Raw genomic sequence first — 24,597 nt, forward strand, 5'->3', positions numbered from 1 at the left:
AGACATTACCCCAACTGGATGGGGCGATCAATTTGAAAATGGCAAAAGTTTCACAAGTTCCATCACTGAGCAATATCAAAGTCCACCTAAAGAAGTTTGGGATACGCTAGGAGAGCCAAGTGGAAAATATGACTTTATGGTGAAATATTCCGCTCCTCCGAGCTCACAAGTCGCCATCGAAGACATTGTCCCAACTGGATGGGACGAACATTGCGAAGACAATTTCACTCCTGGAGAAGCCTGGGAGATACCAAATAACGAGGGTTATTTTCTGTCACAGTACACTACTCAGCAGAATGCACAAGTCTCCCTCAAAGACATCATCCCGACTGGATGGGACGGCCTTATCGAGTATCTCGCTCAGCCAACAGAGGTACCTCAACCTGGATCCTCATATCCAACAGATCATCCTACTTATCCTGAAAGATCACCGGCTCATTTCTCCACCAATGAAATCAATGCTGTGGAAGATGAAGAAGACAACTGCAACTGGAACAGCTGGATACTCCCTGCTCACAACAATGGATTGAACAACTGGGAAGCTGAGGATGTGATCTCCTTTGATCAGGAGTAAATGCAATTTCCTGTTTTCGTTGTTTATATTGTGCAAAGATAAAAGTGGTTCCTGTACTATCGAACCATGAACTTGAAAGCCGTGTGCCTTGCCCGAAGCACAGTGGTCCTTTTTATAAGGGTTTGTCATATCATGATCATGTTCATTCAATAAAATCATGGGATGTTTGCATATTCAAATTTTGTGTTCCTTTTTCTTTCTTTGCTTTTTCAAATAGCTATGTTTTCTTACACACACCCACATAAATAAATGCAGATTCACATTCACTTTGGATCCAGTCAATAACGATTCTGCTATTGCCCGTCATGATTTTGAAAATCCGATCTACCAAACTGAGGACGAAAGTGAGGAAGATTGTGAGGTACCAAGAGAGCTTGCAAGGCTGCTAGAACAATAAGAAAAGACTATACAGCCGCATGAAGAACCAATTGAGGTCATCAACTTGGGCAGCGACGAAGAAAAGAAAGAAGTCAAGATAGGGGCTGATCTAGAAAACAGTGTCAAGCAAAGACTGATTCAAATGTTACAAGACTACGTTGAGATATTCGCTTGGTCCTACGAAGATATGCCTGGCCTTGACACGGACATTGTGGTTCATCGCCTGCCAATCAAAGAAGGTAGCACTCCAGTTCAGCAGAAATTGCGGAGGAGTAGGCCCGATATGTCAAAGAAGATCAAAGACGAGGTTGAAAAGCAGTTCAATGCTGGCTTTCTGAAAGTTGTGAGTTATCCTTCTTGGATAGCTAACATAGTGCCTGTGCCTAAAAAAGACGAGAAAGTCAGAATGTGTGTAGACTACAGAGATCTGAACCGGGCAAGCCCTAAAGATGATTTCCCTTTACCTCACATTGATGTACTGATTGACAATACCGCACAATGCAAGGTATTCTCCTTTATGGATGGATTCTCAGGATACAATCAAATCAAGATGGCACCCGAAGACATGGAAAAAACAACCTTCACAACACCCTGGGGAACCTTTTGTTACAAAGTAATGCCCTTTGGTTTAAAGAATGCGGGAGCTACATATCAACGTGCAATGGTAGCTCTGTTCCATGATATGATTCATCAGGAAATAGAGGTGTATGTCGATGATATGATTGCAACGTCCAACACCGAAGAAGAACATCTGGGTCATCTACACAAGCTGTTTGGCAGACTCAAGAAATACAGGTTGCGACTAAATCCGAACAAGTGTACCTTTGGAGTAAGATCCGGCAAACTCTTAGGTTTCATCGTCAGCAGCAAAGGTATTGAGGTTGATCCTGCCAAGGTCAAAGCCATTCAAGAAATGCCTATACCCCGTACTGAGAAACAAGTCAGAGGATTCTTGGGACGTCTGAATTACATAGCCAGATTTATTGGCCATATGACTACTACTTGTGTGCCGATCTTCAAACTATTGAAGAAAGATCAAGTGGAAAGATGGAATGACAACTGTCAGTTAGCCTTTGATAAGATCAAAGAATATCTCCAAAAACCACCAATCTTGTTGCCACCTGTGGAAGGAAGACCTCTGATAATGTACCTAACTGTGTTAGAAGACTCAATGGGGTGTGTACTGGGGCAACATGACGAGTTCGGCCGAAAGGAGCATGCAATCTACTATCTTAGCAAAAAGTTTACCGATTGTGAAACAAGATACTCACTGCTCGAGAAAACTTGTTGTGCCTTAGCATGGGCGGCTCGCCGACTAAGACAGTATATGCTAAACCATACCACTTTGCTGATCTCCAAAATGGATCCTATCAAATATTGTTCGAAAAACCTACTATCTCTGGAAGAATAGCAAGATGGCAAATGATCCTAACAGAGTATGACATCCAGTACACTTTGCAAAAAGCAATCAAAGGAAGTATGGTAGCTGATCATCTGGCTCATCAAGCAGTGGATGATTATCAAGCATTGAACTTTGACTTCCCAGATGGAGACATTATGCTAGTCACTGACTACGAACAACCAGGACCGGAAGAAGGACCCAAGCCAGGATCCCGATGGACTATGGTTTTTGATGGAGCTTCTAATGCACTTGGCAATGGCATCGGAGCTGTGATCATTTCCCCTGCAGGAGGTTATACACCTTTCACTGCCAGATTATGCTTCAACTGCACTAACAATATAGCCGAGTACGAAGCATGTATTCTGGGTCTCAAAGCTACAATTGATCTAAGAATCAAGTTCCTGGAGGTCTACAGAGACTCGGCGCTTGTGATTTATCAAGTCAAAGAGGAATGGGACACAAAGCACCCAAACCTAATTCCATACAAAGAATATGTGCTGAGTTTGATTCCTTATTTCGAAGAAATCACTTTTGAACACATCCCGCGCGAAGAAAATCAACTAGCTGATGCTCTAGCTACCATGTCATCCATGTTCAAAGTCAGGTGGGACAACGAGGCGACAATGATCACCATTTACAGACAAGATGAACCAGCCTATTGCAATAAGATCGATGTCGAAGGAACAGAAGAAAAACCATGGTTCCATGAAGTAAAAAGGTATCTCGAAGCTCAGGAGTACCCTGAAGGAGCATCCATTAACAACAGAAAGTTTTTAAGAAGATTTGCTGCCAAATTCTTTCTAAGTAATGGAACCCTATACAAACGCAACCATGACTCGATTTTACTTCGTTGTGTAAACAAGAAAGAAGCAGAACAGATTCTGGAAGACATACACGATGGTGTTACGACCGGCTTTAAAATTTTAAGCTTCTAACTTAAAAGATACAGAGTCGCCACCTATGTTTTTATTTTATCCTAAGATAAGGGTAAACATGGGATAAAAACCTAAATAAGAGTTTCTAGGTAAGTTGAGAAATTAGGGTCGAGGGAAGGTGTTAGGCACCCTTGACCCTTCCTTAAGGTTTTCTAAATGTCTCTGAGGCTTGTAAGAGTATTATGGTAAGGTTTATAAAAAACAAGTTATGGTTAAAGGTATACAATAGGGTAGAGAATAAAATCTCAAACCTACTTAGTTTTGGGGGAAGGGGACTCGTTTCGGTTGTCCGAATGCCTACGTACCTCCTTAATGGAGGATCAGAGTCAACGTAGTTCGTAGTGTTTGTTGGTGTTTTTTATGGGATTATATGATTTATTGATTATTTGAATCGTTGTGGTGTTTTGAAGTGTACGCAGTTCGTGGTTTACGTAGATTCGTAGTTAAAAGAAACAAATTTACAATTTGCATATAATCCCTTTTTTTTATGTTTTAATACTTAGATAATTGATTAAGAATTTTAATTGAATTAGAATAGTTGTATTTTGAATTTTTAATTGTGTTTTAGATATTTGATTGGTGCGACATCGAGAGTCGACCAATTCGAAGATGCGGTGAGATTGCCACTCATTCATCGAGTTATTCCTAAAATATTGAGTTAATTGATTTTAAGATAATGTTTGATTGAACATGTTTGAGATTTACCCGCGGAGATTAAAAGTATATTATTTGTATTTTAATATATTGTATTTATTTGTTGTTTTCATGTTTTGAATAATTTTAATTAAAATAAATAAATTAATTAATCAAACCTAATTAGATTTAAATATCAAACAAATAATAAAATAAAATATGATGATTTAATTTAATAAATAATGAACAAGAAAACTAGTCCTACTAATTTCCAGTGTCACGTGTTACAAAATTTTTTAGGTTAGATTTTAAACAAACTTTTTTTTTAATTAATTTCTAATAATTACAATAACCATGAAAAATAAATTATTGACTTTTTCAAACCAAAGTTAAGGTCCTATAGAGTGACGCCATGTGGAATTTAGATAATATAAAAAAATGAAATCAGAACCACACATTACTAATCCCGAATATTTACGTTCAGTAAAAAAAAAGATCTATTTCTTCTTCAAATTTTACGGTCTCCTCTCTCACTTGTTTCAAATTAGATCCAAAAAATATCTCAATCACACAACATTCATACTTTCATCAATTTATGTTACCCCATCAAAAATGAACAAGGAGATACAATACAGAACAGTACTTACCGGAACCGGAAGAACGACCATGGCTTGAACGCACCCGAAGATGCGATGCGGCGGGGGCACTTCCGCGACGGGACTCATGAACGGTGGACGTCGAAGAGCCGGCCAGATGCGGTGGCCGCGCGTGTGAGCTCAGCCACGAGGTATGGTTTCTGACGGCGGGGAGGAGTGCCGCAGTTTTGATTCGAGTCTCGGCTTCAAACTTCCTCCTCTTTTTAATGATTATGGTTCGTATTTGGTTTATGTTGATGTTATGCTTCAAGGTACTAGTTTGAAGATGTTGTATGTTGTCGTAATTTGATTGAGGACAGGATGTTTGGGATTTGTTTGGATTGGAGGTTAATAGTATGAGTTTGGTTTCTTCGCCATAAAGGAACGAATCTCTCTCTATCTCTTATCTAGTTATTCTTGTTTTTTATTGGACATAATAGTAATAATAATTATTATGTAACAGAAATAGTACTTATAATAACTATAATAGCCTAACTATAACTTTAAAATAATAATAAACTTAAATCTAATATTAATAGTTATTTAGAATTAATAATATAGATAATAGATAATAATAATTAAAATCTAAATCTTTTTAACTACTCGGCGGTGGGATTTGAACTCATGAACTGGCATTTGCAAGCTCTAATTCCTTACCAACTATGCTAGGCTATTCATTCAAGATAAATAGCCTTTTGCAAGTATGTGAAAGGTAAGCAAGTTTTTTTTTCTATAAAAATATAACTCAAAATAAACCTAAACGATTTACAAACTCAAGTTTATAAAAAATCATTTATATGTTTGAAATTGGGCGGTCAAATTTTGGGGTATGACAGTTGCCCCTATTTAATTACTCTTCGATTGAAAGGCGTGAGAATACGCAGGTCTCACACGTTCGAATCGAAGGGTTATTAAATACTGGAAGACCCCAAAATTTGACCCGAGTTTAGAAATAATTTGTGAAAATAAACAATAATAGGCTTACTAGCGCTGGCAAGGTTACCAGATGAAAAACATAGTAAAGCCAATATCGTTGGTAAGGTTACCGGAAAGAGATCAAGATAGTAAGTTTACTTAACATCGGTAAGGTTACCGGGATACGTCAATCAGGTGATTGGAAAATGAACAGACAGTAAGGTTACTGGCATCGGTAAGGTTACCGGAAAACATCGATCAGGCGATTGGGAAGGATATCTCAGTAAGGTTACTGGCATCGGTAAGGTTACCGGGAAGCAGACGTGTGATTGGACTTTGAAATAATTTTCCAGACGGAAATTGGGTTTTTATGTAACAGTCAGACGGGAACTGACTACCAAACGAGAATTGGATTTAGACATAACAGTCAGACGGGAACTGACTACCAAACGAGAATTAGATTTTGCAGTAACAGTCAGACGAGAACTGACTACCAAACGAGAAGTGGATTTTTATGTAACAGTCAGACGAGAACTGACTACCAGACGGGAACTGGATTTTGTAAGGATTTTCCAGGACGAGAACTCGACTCTGTAATGATTTGCCAAGACGAGAACTGGACTTTGTAAGAATTTGCCAGGACGAGAACTGGACTTTGTAAGGATTTGCCAGGACAAGAACTGGTCATTGTAAGGATTTGCCAGGACGAGAACTGGACTTTGTAATGATTTGCCAGGACGAGAACTGGTCTGTGTAATGGCTTGCCAGGACGAGAACTGGACTTTGTAATGATTTGCCAGGACGAGAACTGGACTTTGTAAGAATTTGCCAGGACGAGAACTGGACTTTGTAAGGATTTGCCAGGACAAGAACTGGTCTTTGTAAGGATTTGCCAGGACGAGAACTGGACTTTGTAATGATTTGCCAGGACGAGAACTGGACTTTGTATGATTTGGATGTTTTGATGTATGGGATAATGCTTATGATCATGCATATGTTGATTGATGTAACGAGTGGAGTGAAATAATGTCTTCTATAAGACTACCTGAAAAGGTTTCCGGAATGGATATGAACATTTGTCTTAAAGAAGACTACCTGAAAAGGTCCTTAGAAAGGATAAAATTTGTCTTAAAGACTACCTGAAGAGGTTCTTAGAAAAGGATGAGGAATGTCTTAAAGAAGACTACCTGAAGAGGTTCCTGGAAAGGATGATGAATGTCTTAGAAAAGACTACCTAGAAAGGCTCTAAGAAAAAGAAAGTCTTAAAGAAGACTACCTGAAGAGGTTCCTGGAAAGGATGATGAATGTCTTAGAAAAGACTACCTAGAAAGGCTCTTAGAAAAAGAAAGTCTTAGAGAAGACTACCTGAAGAGGTTCCTAGAGAGGATGACAATTCGTTTTAAATAAGACTGCCTGAAAAGGTTCCTATAAAGGATTGTAAGATTTGTCTTAAAGAAGACTACCTAAAAAGATGTGGTGTAATGTATTAACCAATGTATGTAATGCGTGATTTATACGTATTTGCATGATGCTCCAATGATAGGTTGTTGATAACCAAAGCGTATATAATTCGCTAATGTTGTACGATAGGATGTTAGCGCGACTTCCCAATCCTGTTTTTTTTAACTTTGAAGATCGTAGTTAAGAGGAAGATTGGTTCGAGGTTGTAAAGTGTGAGGATGCCTTTTCCTTTTGCTGTGCGTCTTATGGATTTGATATCCATTGCCCCAATATTTTCGTGGGAAAAGATGCTTATGATCTTCAAGCTATGAAGGAAGTACCCCGGGAAATAATCTTGTCACACGTTTCGACTTTTATATTGAAGGGTATGCCCTTGATCTCCAGGATATGGAGGGTTATCCATATTGTTCTATCCTTTTAGTTTAAATACCTCCCATGTTTGACATGCCCCTGATTGAGATTGCTTCGAGATGTGACCCAAGTCAATTGGACCTTAGGAAGAATGCCCCTAGTAAATAGGATCTTTGATCGCATGCCTTTATAATCCTTGAGATTTTGCCCCTGTTTAGGAAAACCCTCTGGAGGTGGTTCCCCATTCAAGAGTCTTTTGTTAGAAATGATCGCCTTTGGTTAAACCAATTTCGAGATTTCTTTGATGCTAAGTATTTATTTGTAGATAAAGTCGTACCCTTTGAAAAGTAATTCTTAGTTATGCACATACCAGTTTTGAAATTGAAGTTCGTTATGAAATAAAGATGGATGATTAGAGATGGATGTTTGAAGAAACGAAGTGGTTAGCAATAATTTAACAAACACAGGAGTCAGTATAACACAAATTATGCTTAATATGCTTTCATAGTCGACCTAGCTTCAATTAGGACTTTCGCAGGTTGTAATGTGGCCTTGGTTCGCGGTTTAAGAAACAAAGGATATAAGGCTCAAAATTTATTTAAACCCACCCAATTCTCCTTGATTTTCTCCAATCCTAAAATCCACTTAATCCAATGAATGCATTCAGTTTGCAAGAGAATTTTTCGTAGTCGTAGTATTGATAAAGATTCAAGCGCCAATGAAGAGCATTAATAAGATCCAAGCGTTGATAAGAAGCTTTTGATGATTTTTGAGATGGAAGTCACTAGATTATTCTCTAATTTCCTTGTTTTTAATCCCTTATTTTTGCATGAACCAATTCTTTCGAATTTGCGGTCCATCGGGATGCCCTGATTTTTTTGCCTAAGTTTTATTTTTTAACTTAGCGGGCTTTCTTTTCTTAGAATTGTTCTTTTGAAATTTTTCTTTTTTGATTTTGAACGTTGTGACTGCCGTGTTGACTTTGATTATTGTAAGCTTTGTCCTTATTAATTCATTGATCATGGATGTGAGGAAACAAATGTGCTTGAACCATTGCTTTAATTTACCAATTCTCCTGAGAATAAAATGCACCATTGAATTAATTGAAATCTACCCTGCCCCTGGTTAAAAGTAAGGTTTATTTGAAAAAAATAGAAACAACTCCAACTTTTGGCTCGAGGGGGTTGACTACGGATTATCTCCTTATTTCTCCACTGTTTAGGATTTTGAAACAATGCCTTACATCATCAGCTCGGTCTTACATTGAAAGCGTACGTTTAGCAAAATTTTAGTCATTTTAATTCGTCATTCTCCCTCGAAGTTTGTTAAAATGGAAGTGGAAAGTTGATAATTGCAATGGAAAAGTATTGATATTCACATATATGAAAGAGTGAAACGAATGGATTTCATTCAAAACATGCATGATTATTTTATTAGAATTATTGATCGAAAAGTACAACGTTTATACCAAATAACACTTAGCGATCATATAAATTACAATTTGAGATGACAAAACCTATTGATCCTATGAACATTCTCCTTTGTTGATCCAATGACTTTGTTTTACTTCTTAGTTCTTTGACTTGTAGAAGTAAAGGGTGATCTTTTATTCTCCTTGGGCATACCAATTTTGTTGAGAAGGTAGTTGATCTCGATGCAGGGGAATCTCCAATGATAATTGAATTTGGGGCGTATGTGTAGGCGTAAGCATGTAGCTTGTATAGTGAAAGGCGGCCTTTTCTATTCGTAGGACCAAACTCATTTGAATCTCCAATAGTTAATTTTCCTCTCTCCACAGTTTAAGACGTTTCGAGTTTCTTCACGGGTCTTGGGAAATCAGCTAGCATAGCAAATATTGGACACGGGCGATGGTGGAAATGCAAATGCAAATGTATGAATGTAAGACAATGTGTGGTACGAGGAAAGAAACCAACATAGGCTAAGGATTATGCTAGATAGACGGAAATCCCTACAGGCTAGCGACTATGACACAATAAAAGAAATCCCTACAGGCTAGGGAATGCGTAGAAGATAGCATTTGGTTACTGTTCAACAGACACCAGATCCCATGGCCGTCGGGAGGCCATGTGACGTGCATTAACGAAGATGTCCTTCATGGGAAGAACAAGATCTTCAAAAGGAATTCCTATAGGCTAGGGATTGCAATAAACAAAGGAAACCCCTACAAGCTAGGGAATGCGTGGGAAAGAACACATGGTGACCGTTCAAGATGGTCACCAGATCTCATGAGTCGTTCGCTTCAAATATAATGGCCCTCAAAATAGATATCCGAGGGCGTAGATTCAAAGTCTAATGAACGGATGGCTTGGATTGCCTATTGGCGTTAATAAATCCCATGGACGGCTCACTTCAAATCTAATGGCCCTCAGAATAAATATCTAAGGGTGTGGATTCAAAGTCTAACGAACGAATGACTAGGTTTGAATATTGATTGAGGATACGCGGTATGCGAGCGCTCGGGGATCCATCAAGAGTCTCCTCATCACGTGGCCATCATGAGGCCACATGTTACGCATTCGGGGACGGAGGAACATCCACTTAAACCAAAATCTAAGAGGTCTTATAGACAATGTCAGATTAAAAGGGAATCCCTACAGGCTAGGGATCCAGGTTAAGCGAAATAATATCCTTATGAGTCTAAGGGATGATAATCGTGGGAGGTGATCCCATGTAGACTTAGGCTTACAAAACAAAGTCCTTCTCGGGAAGGTTTCCCAAGATGGATGGGATGATATAATTACCTTAGTACGTAGGTTCATAAGTTCGTCCTACGAAATTTCTACCCTTCCCAAAGGTGGTTTAATTCTAAGGGTCTCATGGGGCCCTTCATATCCTCCGAAACTTCTTGTTTCTTTGGATTTTTAGAAGGACTCTTTTGTCCATGAGGTTTGAATTTTAGGGGTAGGTTCCCAGAGAGATCAGCCAAATTCCGCATCCTACCCTCGATAAGTTCTAGCCTCGTCTAAGATATTTCTCGGAATTCAACCCACTCTGAGTGGAATTGTCACTAAAGCTCGTAGGCGATGCAAGTCTCCTCTTACTTAGTGACACTTCCCACACTTAAGGTTTAACAAACACATATATGATAATTCCCCAATATTAAATAAGAAAAAATATAAACATAAGCATGCAATTATATAACAAAATATAATAAAAATATTTATTTTTGCCAAATAAAAAAAAACCATAAAATAAATAACCCCATAGACCCTAAAAACAAAAAGAGACATGCCCTAAACCTTAAGTGCTTCTCTGCCCTAAGGGTCCCCAGCAGAGTCGCCAGCTGTTACGACCGGCTTTAAAATTTTAAGCTTCTAACTTAAAAGATACAGAGTCGCCACCTATGTTTTTATTTTATCCTAAGATAAGGGTAAACATGGGATAAAAACCTAAATAAGAGTTTCTAGGTAAGTTGAGAAATTAGGGTCGAGGGAAGGTGTTAGGCACCCTTGACCCTTCCTTAAGGTTTTCTAAATGTCTCTGAGGCTTGTAAGAGTATTATGGTAAGGTTTATAAAAAACAAGTTATGGTTAAAGGTATACAATAGGGTAGAGAATAAAATCTCAAACCTACTTAGTTTTGGGGGAAGGGGACTCGTTTCGGTTGTCCAAATGCCTACGTACCTCCTTAATGGAGGATCAGAGTCAACGTAGTTCGTAGTGTTTGTTGGTGTTTTTTATGGGATTATATGATTTATTGATTATTTGAATCGTTGTGGTGTTTTGAAGTGTACGCAGTTCGTGGTTTACGTAGATTCGTAATTAAAATAAACAAATTTACAATTTGCATATAATCCCTTTTTTTTATGTTTTAATACTTAGATAATTGATTAAGAATTTTAATTGAATTAGAATAGTTGTATTTTGAATTTTTAATTGTGTTTTAGATATTTGATTGGTGCGACATCGAGAGTCGACCAATTCGAAGATGCGGTGAGATTGCCACTCATTCATCGAGTTATTCCTAAAATATTGACTTAATTGATTTTAAGATAATGTTTGATTGAACATGTTTGAGATTTACCCGCGGAGATTAAAAGTATATTATTTGTATTTTAATATATTGTATTTATTTGTTGTTTTCATGTTTTGAATAATTTTAATTAAAATAAATAAATTAATTAATCAAACCTAATTAGATTTAAATATCAAACAAATAATAAAATAAAATATGATGATTTAATTTAATAAATAATGAACAAGAAAACTAGTCCTACTAATTTCCAGTGTCACGTGTTACAAAATTTTTTAGGTTAGATTTTAAACAAACTTTTTTTTAATTAATATCTAATAATTACAATAACCATGAATGATTAATAAATAAATTATTGAGTTTTTCAAACCAAAGTTAAGGTCCTATAGAGTGACGCCATGTGGAATTTAGATAATATAAAAAAATGAAATCAGAACCACACATTACTAGTCCCGAATATTTACGTTCAGTAAAAAAAAGATCTATTTCTTCTTCAAATTTTACGGTCTCCTCTCTCACTTGTTTCAAATTAGATCCAAAAAATATCTCAATCACACAACATTCATACTTTCATCAATTTATGTTACCCCATCAAAAATGAACAAGGAGATACAATACAGAACAGTACTTACCGGAACCGGAAGAACGACCATGGCTTGAACGCACCCGAAGATGCGATGCGGCGGGGGCACTTCCGCGACGGGACTCATGAACGGTGGACGTCGAAGAGCCGGCCAGATGTGGTGGTCGCGCGTGTGAGCTCAGCCACGAGGTATGGTTTCTGACGGCGGGGAGGAGTGCCGCAGTTTTGATTCGAGTCTCGGCTTCAAACTTCCTCCTCTTTTTAATGATTATGGTTCGTATTTGGTTTATGTTGATGTTATGCTTCAAGTTACTAGTTTGAAGATGTTGTATGTTGTCGTAATTTGATTGAGGACAGGATGTTTGGGATTTGTTTGGATTGGAGGTTAATAGTATGAGTTTGGTTTCTTCGCCATAAAGGAACGAATCTCTCTCTATCTCTTATCTAGTTATTCTTGCTTTTTTTGGACTTAATAGTAATAATAATAATTATGTAACAGAAATAGTACTAATAATAACTATAATAGCCTAGCTATAACTTTAAAATAATAATAAACTTAAATCTAATATTAATAGTTATTTAGAATTAATAATATAGATAATAGATAATAATAATTAAAATCTTAATTTTTTTAACTACTCGGCGGTGGGATTTGAACTCATGAACTGGGATTTGCAAGCTCTAATTCCTTACCAACTATGCTAGGCTATTCATTCAAGATAAATAGCCTTTTGCAAGTATGTGAAAGGTAAGCAAGTTTTTTTTTCTATAAAAATATAAATAATTAAAATCAAACTATTTTATATTTTTAAACGGCAACTTAAATTGCAAATAAATATGACTCAAAATATAAGAATAAACTTAAACGATTTACAAACTCAAGTTTAAAAAAATCATTTATATGTTTGAAATTGGGCGGCCAAATTTTGGGGTATGACAGTTGCCCCTATTTAATTACTCTTCGATTGAAAGGCGTGAGAATACGCAGGTCTCACACGTTCGAATCGAAGGGTTATTAAATACCGGAAGACCCCAAAATTTGACCCGAGTTTAGAAATAATTTGTGAAAATAAACAATAATAGGCTTACTAGCGTTGGCAAGGTTACCAGATGAAAAACATAGTAAAGCCAATATTGTTGGTAAGGTTACCGGAAAGAGATCAAGATAGTAAGGTTACTTAACATCGGTAAGGTTACCGGGATACGTCAATCAGGTGATTGGAAAATGAACAGACAGTAAGGTTACTGGCATCGGTAAGGTTACCGGAAAACATCGATCAGGCGATTGGGAAGGATATCTCAGTAAGGTTACTGGCATCGGTAAGGTTACCGGGAAGCAGACGTGTGATTGGACTTTGAAATAATTTTCCAGACGGAAATTGGGTTTTTATGTAACAGTCAGACGGGAACTGACTACCAAACGAGAATCGGATTTAGACATAACAGTCAGACGGGAACTGACTGCCAAACGAGAATTGGATATTACAGTAACAGTCAGACGAGAACTGACTACCAAACGAGAATTGGATTTTTATGTAACAGTCAGACGAGAACTGACTACCAGACGGGAACTGGATTTTGTAAGGATTTTCCAGGACAAGAACTCGACTCTGTAATGATTTGCCAGGACGAGAACTGGACTTTGTAAGAATTTTCCAGGACGAGAACTGGACTTTGTAAGAATTTTCCAGGACGAGAACTGGACTTTATAAGGATTTGCCAGGACGAGAACTGGTCTTTTTAAGGATTTGCCAGGACGAGAACTGGTCTTTGTAATGGCTTGCCAGGACGAGAACTGGACTTTGTAATGATTTGCCAGGACGAGAACTGGACTTTGTAAGAATTTGCCAGGACGAGAACTGGACTTTGTAAGGATTTGCCAGGACAAGAACTGGTCATTGTAAGGATTTGCCAGGACGAGAACTGGACTTTGTAATGATTTGCTAGGACGAGAACTGGACTTTGTATGATTTGGATGTTTTGATGTATGGGATAATGCTTATGATCATGCATATGTTGATTGATGTAACGAGTGGAGTGAAATAATGTCTTCTATAAGACTACCTGAAAAGGTTTCCGGAATGGATATGAACATTTGTCTTAAAGAAGACTACCTGAAAAGGTCCTTAGAAAGGATAAAATTTGTCTTAAAGACTACCTGAAGAGGTTCTTAGAAAAGGATGAGGAATGTCTTAAAGAAGACTACCTGAAGAGGTTCCTGGAAAGGATGATGAATGTCTTAGAAAAGACTACCTAGAAAGGCTCTAAGAAAAAGAAAGTCTTAAAGAAGACTACCTGAAGAGGTTCCTGGAAAGGATGATGAATGTCTTAGAAAAGACTACCTAGAAAGGCTCTTAGAAAAAGAAAGTCTTAGAGAAGACTACCTGAAGAGGTTCCAAGAGAGGATGACAATTCGTTTTAAATAAGACTGCCTGAAAAGGTTCCTATAAAGGATCGTAAGATTTGTCTTAAAGAAGACTACCTAAAAAGATGTGGTGTAATGTATTAACCAATGTATGTAATGCGTGATTTATACGTATTTGCATGATGCTCCAATGATAGGTTGTTGATAACCAAAGCGTATATAATTCGCTAATGTTGTACGATAGGATGTTAGCGCGACTTCCCAATCCTGTTTTTTTTTTTAACTTTGAAGATCGTAGTTAAGAGGAAGATTGGTTCGAGGTTGTAAAGTGTGAGGATGCCTTTTCCTTTTGCTGTGCGTCTTATGGATTTGATATCCATTGCCCCAATATTTTCGTGGGAAAAGATGCTTATGATCTTCAAGCTATGAAGGAAGTACCCCGGGAAATAATCTTGTCACACGTTTCGACTTTTATATTGAAGGGTATGCCCTTGATCTCCAGGATATGGAGGGTTATCCATATTGTTCTATCCTTTTAGTTTAAATACCTCCCATGTTTGACATGCCCCTGATTGAGATTGCTTCGAGATGTGACCCAAGTCAATTGGACCTTAGGAAGAATGCCCCTAGTAAATAGGATCTTTGATCGCATGCCTTTATAATCCTTGAGATTTTGCCCCTGTTTAGGAAAACCCTCTGGAGGTGGTTCCCCATTCAAGAGTCTTTTGTTAGAAATGATCGCCTTTGGTTAAACCAATTTCGAGATTTCTTTCATGCTAAGTATTTATTTGTAGATAAAGTCGTACCCTTTGAAAAGTAATTCTTAGTTATGCACATGCCAGTTTTGAAATTGAAGTTCGTTATGAAATAAAGATGGATGATTAGAGATGGATGTTTGAAGAAACGAAGTGGTTAGCAATAATTTAACAAACACAGGAGTCAGTATAACACAAATTATGCTTAATATGCTTTCATAGTCGACCTAGCTTCAATTAGGACTTTCGCAGGTTGTAATGTGGCCTTGGTTCGCGGTTTAAGAAACAAAGGATATAAGGCTCAAAATTTATTTAAACCCACCCAATTCTCCTTGATTTTCTCCAATCCTAAAATCCACTTAATCCAATGAATGCATTCAGTTTGCAAGAGAATTTTTCGTAGTCGTAGTATTGATAAAGATTCAAGCGCCAATGAAGAGCATTAATAAGATCCAAGCGTTGATAAGAAGCTTTTGATGATTTTTGAGATGGCAGTCACGAGATTATTCTCTAATTTCCTTGTTTTTAATCCCTTATTTTTGCATGAACCAATTCTTTCGAATTTGCGGTCCATCGGGATGCCCTGATTTTTTTGCCTAAGTTTTATTTTTTAACTTAGCGGGCTTTCTTTTCTTAGAATTGTTCTTTTGAAATTTTTCTTTTTTGATTTTGAACGTTGTGACTGCCGTGTTGACTTTGATTATTGTAAGCTTTGTCCTTATTAATTCATTGATCATGGATGTGAGGAAACAAATGTGCTTGAACCATTGCTTTAATTTACCAATTCTCCTGAGAATAAAATGCACCATTGAATTAATTGAAATCTACCTGCCCCTGGTTAAAAGTAAGGTTTATTTGAAAAAATAGAAACAACTCCAACTTTTGGCTCGAGGGGGTTGACTACGGATTATCTCCTTATTTCTCCACTGTTTAGGATTTTGAAACAATGCCTTACATCATCAGCTCGGTCTTACATTGAAAGCGTACGTTTAGCAAAATTTTAGTCATTTTAATTCGTCATTCTCCCTGAAGTTTGTTAAAATGGAAGTGGAAAGTTGATAATTGCAATGGAAAAGTATTGATATTCACATATATGAAAGAGTGAAACAAATGGATTTCATTCAAAACATGCATGATTATTTTATTAGAATTATTGATCGAAAAGTACAACGTTTATACCAAATAACACTTAGCGATCATATAAATTACAATTTGAGATGACAAAACCTATTGATCCTATGAACATTCTCCTTTGTTGATCCAATGACTTTGTTTTACTTCTTAGTTCTTTGACTTGTAGAAGTAAAGGGTGATCTTTTATTCTCCTTGGGCATACCAATTTTGTTGAGAAGGCAGTTGATCTCGATGCAGGGGAATCTCCAATGATAATTGAATTTGGGGCGTATGTGTAGGCGTAAGCATGTAGCTTGTATAGTGAAGGGCGGCTTTTTCTATTCGTAGGACCAAACTCATTTGAATCTCCAATAGTTAATTTTCCTCTCTCCACAATTTAAGACCTTTCGAGTTTCTTCACGGGTCTTGGGAAATCAGCTAGCATAGCAAATATTGGACACAGGCGATGGTGGAAATGCAAATGCAAATGTATGAATGTAAGACAATGTGTGGTACGAGGAAAGAAACCAACATAGGCTAAGGATTATTCTAGATAGACGGAAATCCCTACAAGCTAGCGACTATGACACAATAAAAGAAATCCCTACAGGCTAGGGAATGCGTAGAAGATAGCATTTGGTGACTGTTCAACAGACACCAGATCCCATGGCCGTCGGGAGGCCATGTGACGTGCATTAACGAAGATGTCCTTCATGGGAAGAACAAGATCTTCAAAAGGAATTCCTATAGGCTAGGGATTGCAATAAACAAAGGAAACCCCTACAAGCTAGGGAATGCGTGGGAAAGAACACATGGTGACCGTTAAAGATGGTCACCAGATCTCATGAGTCGTTCGCTTCTAATATAATGGCCCTCAAAATAGATATCCGAGGGCGTAGATTCAAAGTCTAATGAACGGATGGCTTGGATTGCCTATTGGCGTTAATAAATCCCATGGACGGCTCACTTCAAATCTAATGGCCCTCAGAATAAATATCTGAGGGTGTGGATTCAAAGTCTAACGAACGAATGACTAGGTTTGAATATTGATTGAGGATACGCGGTATGCGAGCGCTCGGGGATCCATCAAGAGTCTCCTCATCACGTGGCCATCATGAGGCCACATGTTACGCATTCGGGGACGGAGGAACATCCACTTAAACCAAAATCTGAGAGGTCTTATAGACAATGTCAGATTAAAAGGGAATCCCTACAGGCTAGGGATCCAGGTTAAGCGAAATAATATCCTTATGAGTCTAAGGGATGATAATCGTGGGAGGTGATCCTATGTAGACTTAGGCTTACAAAACAAAGTCCTTCTCGGGAAGGTTTCCCAAGATGGATGGGATGATATAATTACCTTAGTACGTAGGTTCATAAGTTCGTCCTACAGAATTTCTACCCTTCCCAAAGGTGGTTTAATTCTAAGGGTCTCATGGGGCCCTTCATATCCTCCGAAACTTCTTGTTTCTTTGGATTTTTAGAAGGACTCTTTTGTCCATGAGGTTTGAATTTTAGGGGTAGTTTCCCAGAGAGATCAGCCAAATTCTGCATCCTACCCTCGACAAGGTCTAGCCTCGTCTAAGATATTTCTCGGAATTCAACCCACTCTGAGTGGAATTGTCACTAAAGCTCGTAGGCGATGCAAGTCTCCTCTTACTTAGTGACACTTCCCACACTTAAGGTTTAACAAACACATATATGATAATTCCCCAATATTAAATAAGAAAAAATATAAACATAAGCAGGCCATTATATAACAAAATATAATAAAAATATTTATTTTTGCCAAATAAAAAAAAACATAAAATAAATAACCCCATAGACCCTAAAAACAAAAAGAGACATGCCCTAAACCTTAAGTGCTTCTCTGCCCTAAGGGTCCCCAGTAGAGTCACCAGCTGTTACGACCGGCTTTAAAATTTTAAGCTTCTAACTTAAAAGATACAGAGTCGCCACCTATGTTTTTATTTTATCCTAAGATAAGGGTAAACATGGGATAAAAACCTAAAGAAGAGTTTCTAGGTAAGTTGAGAAATTAGGGTCGAGGGAAGGTGTTAGGCACCCTTGACCCTTCCTTAAGGTTTTCTAAATGTCTCTGAGGCTTGTAAGAGTATTATGGTAAGGTTTATAAAAAACAAGTTATGGTTAAAGGTATACAATAGGGTAGAGAATAAAATCTCAAACCTACTTAGTTTTGGGGAAGGGGACTCGTTTCGGTTGTCCAAATGCCTACGTACCTCCTTAATGGAGGATCAGAGTCAACGTAGTTCGTAGTGTTTGTTGGTGTTTTTTATGGGATTATATGATTTATTGATTATTTGAATCGTTGTGGTGTTTTGAAGTGTACGCAGTTCGTGGTTTACGTAGATTCGTAGTTAAAAGAAATTTGCATATAATCCCTTTTTTTTATGTTTTAATACTTAGATAATTGATTAAGAATTTTAATTGAATTAGAATAGTTGTATTTTGAATTTTTAATTGTGTTTTAGATATTTGATTGGTGCGACATCGAGAGTCGACCAATTCGAAGATGCGGTGAGATTGCCACTCATTCATCGAGTTATTCCTAAAATATTGACTTAATTGATTTTAAGATAATGTTTGATTGAACATGTTTGAGATTTACCCGCGGAGATTAAAAGTATATTATTTGTATTTTAATATATTGTATTTATTTGTTGTTTTCATGTTTTGAATAATTTTAATTAAAATAAATTAATTAATTAATCAAACCTAATTAGATTTAAATATCAAACAAATAATAAAATAAAATATGATGATTTAATTTAATAAATAATGAACAAGAAAACTAGTCCTACTAATTTCCAGTGTCACGTGTTACAAAATTTTTTAGGTTAGATTTTAAACAAACTTTTTTTTAATTAATATCTAATAATTACAATAACCATGAATGATTAATAAATAAATTATTGACTTTTTCAAACCAAAGTTAAGGTCCTATAGAGTGACGCCATGTGGAATTTAGATAATATAAAAAAATGAAATCAGAACCACACATTACTAATCCCGAATATTTACGTTCAGTAAAAAAAAAGATCTATTTCTTCTTCAAATTTTACGGTCTCCTCTCTCACTTGTTTCAAATTAGATCCAAAAAATATCTCAATCACACAACATTCATACTTTCATCAATTTATGTTACCCCATCAAAAATGAACAAGGAGATACAATACAGAACAGTACTTACCGGAACCGGAAGAACGACCATGGCTTGAACGCACCCGAAGATGCGATGCGGCGGGGGCACTTCCGCGACGGGACTCATGAACGGTGGACGTCGAAGAGCCGGCCAGATGCGGTGGTCGCGCGTGTGAGCTCAGCCACGAGGTATGGTTTCTGACGGCGGGGAGGAGTGCCGCAATTTTGATTCGAGTCTCGGCTTCAAACTTCCTCCTCTTTTTAATGATTATGGTTCGTATTTGGTTTATGTTGATGTTATGCTTCAAGTTACTAGTTTGAAGATGTTGTATGTTGTCGTAATTTGATTGAGGACAGGATGTTTGGGATTTGTTTGGATTGGAGGTTAATAGTATGAGTTTGGTTTCTTCGCCATAAAGCAACGAATCTCTCTCTATCTCTTATCTAGTTATTCTTGTTTTTTTTGGACTTAATAGTAATAATAATAATTATGTAACAGAAATAGTACTAATCATACTAAATTATAATTCTAGAAGTTCTTCCCACTAAAAATTTCTCGCCAAAACTTTTAATAAATAATAAATAAATTAATTAATTAAAAAAATTGTAATGAATTAATTTATTAAATTAATTAATAAATTAAAATCATACTAAAATATAATAAAAATTTCAAATTAAAATTAATAATAGCAAAACATTCAAGCACCTACTAACTATTAACCAAAATTTATTTAAAAGAAACTGTTCACGTTAAAATACCACATCAAGCACCCACTAACTATTAACCAGGAGATATATCTCCCACTAACACATGTTTCACATATTGCTACAATTTATTATATTTTTTCTTAACCGTTTATACAATTTTTATTTAATAATAAAAACCCTTCCAAGCATCTCTCCATTGCACACTAACACGTTGGTATAAATAATATCTTTCACCTTTTTGTTTACGAATGCCCCAAATTCACTGTTTATCTCAAGCATAATCATCACACAAAAAATTCTATTCACAATCTCATATAATAGTTTCTTTTTCTCATGTTAAAAGAAGTATTTACTTCTTCACATTTATGATTTTCATCTCAATATGTTTGAAGAAATATCTACTTCTTTAAATATTTTATCGATTTTGTTCTTTCTTTTTAAGTTTATCGTTGTTCTTTACATTTTAGTTATGTTTTTGTAGGTATATATTTGCAAGTACCACCAAATACTCTTGAATAAATTGGATCATAGGAGAGAACAATTTAAAAGAAATCTCTCTATTTTCTCTTTGTGATTTTTTGTTTTCTCTCTCATGCAAATATTCAATGAAATAATAACTTTAAGTTTATAGTTTTTAATTTTTATTGTTCATTCTACTTCTATATTGTTTTTATGCTCTCTTCCTATTTTAATTTTAATTTTCTAATTTTTAATTATTATTTTTTAGGTGCAAAATATAAAGCGAATATAAAGCTTCACAAAAATTGTTTTTAAAAGTTGAAATTTAAGAATAATTGTTGTTTTCTAATTTTTAATTATTTATTTATATATTCGTAATTTGAAGTGGATTTAAAGCATCGATTTTTTTTAAGTTGATATATTAGAGGCGACAAGTAAGAAGAAGGATATATATTTTAAAATCTAAGATTTTTATCATACTTTTTTAATTTTATTATTGTTTTCTAATTTTTAATTATGTTTTGAACCAATACAAAATATTTTTGAACAATAACTAAATTTATGTTTTATATTTTCTCTCACATTCAATTTTAATTAAGTTTAAAATTAAAAGGCAAGTTAGAAGAATTATCTTCCTCTTTAAATCTATGATTTCTTTTTGTTTTTTTAACTTTAGAGTGTTTTTTTTTTTTTGTGTACGTTTTGTAGGCGTTTTGTAGATGAAACTTTGAGGTATAAAAAATATGTGATTTGTGGAAGAGAGAAGTTAGTAGATAAAGTAAAAAAATTTATTTATATATATTTTTTAGGTATACATTTTGAAGCATCATGGTTTTTTTTTTTTTTAAATTGTGATAAATTATGTTTTTCAGTTCTTGACTATGTTTATGTTTTTAAAGTAAAATATTGAGACAAAAAATTATTCTTTATAATCTCTTATTAATTTAATTGTTCTCTAATTCTTAGTTATGTTGTATTTGTGAACGTCCATATTTTAAAGTAACACATAACATGGAAGAATTAATCCACTCATTAAACTTTGTTAGTTTTTTTAAAAATTTATTTTATCCTCTATCTCTAATATTAATTAAATATTAAATCTTAATATTTAATTAAAATGTGTGTAATTTTTCTTTCTTTAAGAAATATTTTTTAAAAGGAACCTATACTTAATTTCAAATCATGTACAATATGTTCAAATAAATAATATTTAACTCTCTTCAAATGGGCTAATAAAATTCAGTCGTACATTTAGAGATCTAATTTTTTTTATCATTAAATAAAAAAAATATTTAGATAAATATTCATATAAAATTATAGATCCAAAATGTTTTTCTTTTATATTAAATTAAATCAAATTCTAAAAATTTCATTAAATATTCATATAAAACTATATTAAACTATTTTTCAAATAAAATATATAATAAATTCTTATAAGTGTTGTCCCGTGCATTGCACGGGTAGACGACTAGTAATAACTATAATAGCCTAACTATAACTTTAAAATAATAATAAACTTAAATCTAATTAACTTTAAAATAATAATAAACTTAAATCTAATATTAATAGTTATTTAGAATTAATAATATAGATAATAGATAATAATAATTAAAATCTAAATTTTTTTAACTACTCGGCGGTGGGATTTGAACTCATGAACTGGGATTTGCAAGCTCTAATTCCTTACCAATTATGCTAGGCTATTCATTCAAGATAAATAGCCTTTTGCAAGTATGTGAAAGGTAAGCAAGTTTTTTTTTCTATAATAATATAAATAATTAAAATCAAACTATTTTATATTTTTAAACGGCAACTTAAATTGCAAATAAATATGACTCAAAATATAAGAATAAACCTAAACGATTTACAAACTCAAGTTTAAAAAAATCATTTATATGTTTGAAATTGGACGGTCAAATTTTGGGGTATGACAGTTGCCCCTATTTAATTACTCTTCGATTGAAAGGCGTGAGAATACGCAGGTCTCACACGTTCGAATCGAAGGGTTATTAAATACCGGAAGACCCCAAAATTTGACCCGAGTTTAGAAATAATTTGTGAAAATAAACAATAATAGGCTTACTAGCGTTGGCAAGGTTACCAGATGAAAAACATAGTAAAGCCAATATTGTTGGTAAGGTTACCGGAAAGAGATCAAGATAGTAAGGTTACTTAACATCGGTAAGGTTACCGGGATACGTCAATCAGGTGATTGGAAAATGAACAGACAGTAAGGTTACTGGCATCGGTAAGGTTACCTGAAAACATCGATCAGGCGATTGGGAAGGATATCTCAATAAGGTTACTGGCATCGGTAAGGTTACCGGGAAGCAGACGTGTGATTGGACTTTGAAATAATTTTCCAGACGGAAATTGGGTTTTTATGTAACAGTCAGACGGGAACTGACTACCAAACGAGAATCGGATTTAGACATAACAGTCAGACGGGAACTGACTGCCAAACGAGAATTGGATATTACAGTAACAGTCAGACGAGAACTGACTACCAAACGAGAATTGGATTTTTATGTAACAGTCAGACGAGAACTGACTACCAGACGGGAACTGGATTTTGTAAGGATTTTCCAGGACGAGAACTCGACTCTGTAATGATTTGCCAGGACGAGAACTGGACTTTGTAAGAATTTGCCAGGACGAGAACTGGACTTTGTAAGAATTTTCCAGGACGAGAATTGGACTTTATAAGGATTTGCCAGGACGAGAACTGGTCTTTGTAAGGATTTGCCAGGACGAGAACTGGTCTTTGTAATGGCTTGCCAGGACGAGAACTGGACTTTGTAATGATTTGCCAGGACGAGAACTGGACTTTGTAAGAATTTGCCAGGACGAGAACTGGACTTTGTAAGGATTTGCCAGGACAAGAACTGGTCTTTGTAAGGATTTGCCAGGACGAGAACTGGACTTTGTATTGATTTGCTAGGACGAGAACTGGACTTTGTATGATTTGGATGTTTTGATGTATGGGATAATGCTTATGATCATGCATATGTTGATTGATGTAACGAGTGGAGTGAAATAATGTCTTCTATAAGACTACCTGAAAAGGTTTCCGGAATGGATATGAACATTTGTCTTAAAGAAGACTACCTGAAAAGGTCCTTAGAAAGGACAAAATTTGTCTTAAAGACTACCTGAAGAGGTTCTTAGAAAAGGATGAGGAATGTCTTAAAGAAGACTACCTGAAGAGGTTCCTGGAAAGGATGATGAATGTCTTAGAAAAGACTACCTAGAAAGGCTCTAAGAAAAAGAAAGTCTTAAAGAAGACTACCTGAAGAGGTTCCTGGAAAGGATGATGAATGTCTTAGAAAAGACTACCTAGAAAGGCTCTTAGAAAAAGAAAGTCTTAGAGAAGACTACCTGAAGAGGTTCCTAGAGAGGATGACAATTCGTTTTAAGTAAGACTGCCTGAAAAGGTTCCTATAAAGGATCGTAAGATTTGTCTTAAAGAAGACTACCTAAAAAGATGTGGTGTAATGTATTAACCAATGTATGTAATGTGTGATTTATACGTATTTGCATGATGCTCCAATGATAGGTTGTTGATAACCAAAGCGTATATAATTCGCTAATGTTGTACGATAGGATGTTAGCGCGACTTCCCAATCCTGTTTTTTTTAAACTTTGAAGATCGTAGTTAAGAGGAAGATTGGTTCGAGGTTGTAAAGTGTGAGGATGCCTTTTCCTTTTGCTGTGCGTCTTATGGATTTGATATCCATTGCCCCAATATTTTCGTGGGAAAAGATGCTTATGATCTTCAAGCTATGAAGGAAGTACCCCGGGAAATAATCTTGTCACACGTTTCGACTTTTATATTGAAGGGTATGCCCTTGATCTCCAGGATATGGAGGGTTATCCATATTGTTCTATCCTTTTAGTTTAAATACCTCCCATGTTTGACATGCCCCTGATTGAGATTGCTTCGAGATGTGACCCAAGTCAATTGGACCTTAGGAAGAATGCCCCTAGTAAATAGGATCTTTGATCGCATGCCTTTATAATCCTTGAGATTTTGCCCCTGTTTAGGAAAACCCTCTGGAGGTGGTTCCCCATTCAAGAGTCTTTTGTTAGAAATGATCGCCTTTGGTTAAACCAATTTCGAGATTTCTTTCATGCTAAGTATTTATTTGTAGATAAAGTCGTACCCTTTGAAAAGT

General features: G+C 35.7%; 1 protein-coding gene across 4 annotated transcripts in view; it reads right to left on the reverse strand.

Moving 5' to 3' along the window:
• Window positions 1–19,735, reverse strand: part of LOC131609162 (uncharacterized) — a 41,498-nt gene extending 21,763 nt beyond the window's left edge. For all 4 annotated transcript variants that reach the window (XM_058880820.1, XM_058880819.1, XM_058880818.1 and 1 more), the window contains exon 1: window positions 4,570–19,735. The gene's annotated coding sequence lies outside the window, so the exon portion shown is untranslated. The remainder of the gene's footprint in view (window positions 1–4,569) is intronic.
• Window positions 19,736–24,597: the final 4,862 nt, after the last annotated feature.

The sequence above is a fragment of the Vicia villosa genome, linkage group LG6 (assembly GCF_029867415.1).
Source record: "Vicia villosa cultivar HV-30 ecotype Madison, WI linkage group LG6, Vvil1.0, whole genome shotgun sequence".
Classification (NCBI taxonomy): domain Eukaryota; kingdom Viridiplantae; phylum Streptophyta; class Magnoliopsida; order Fabales; family Fabaceae; genus Vicia; species Vicia villosa.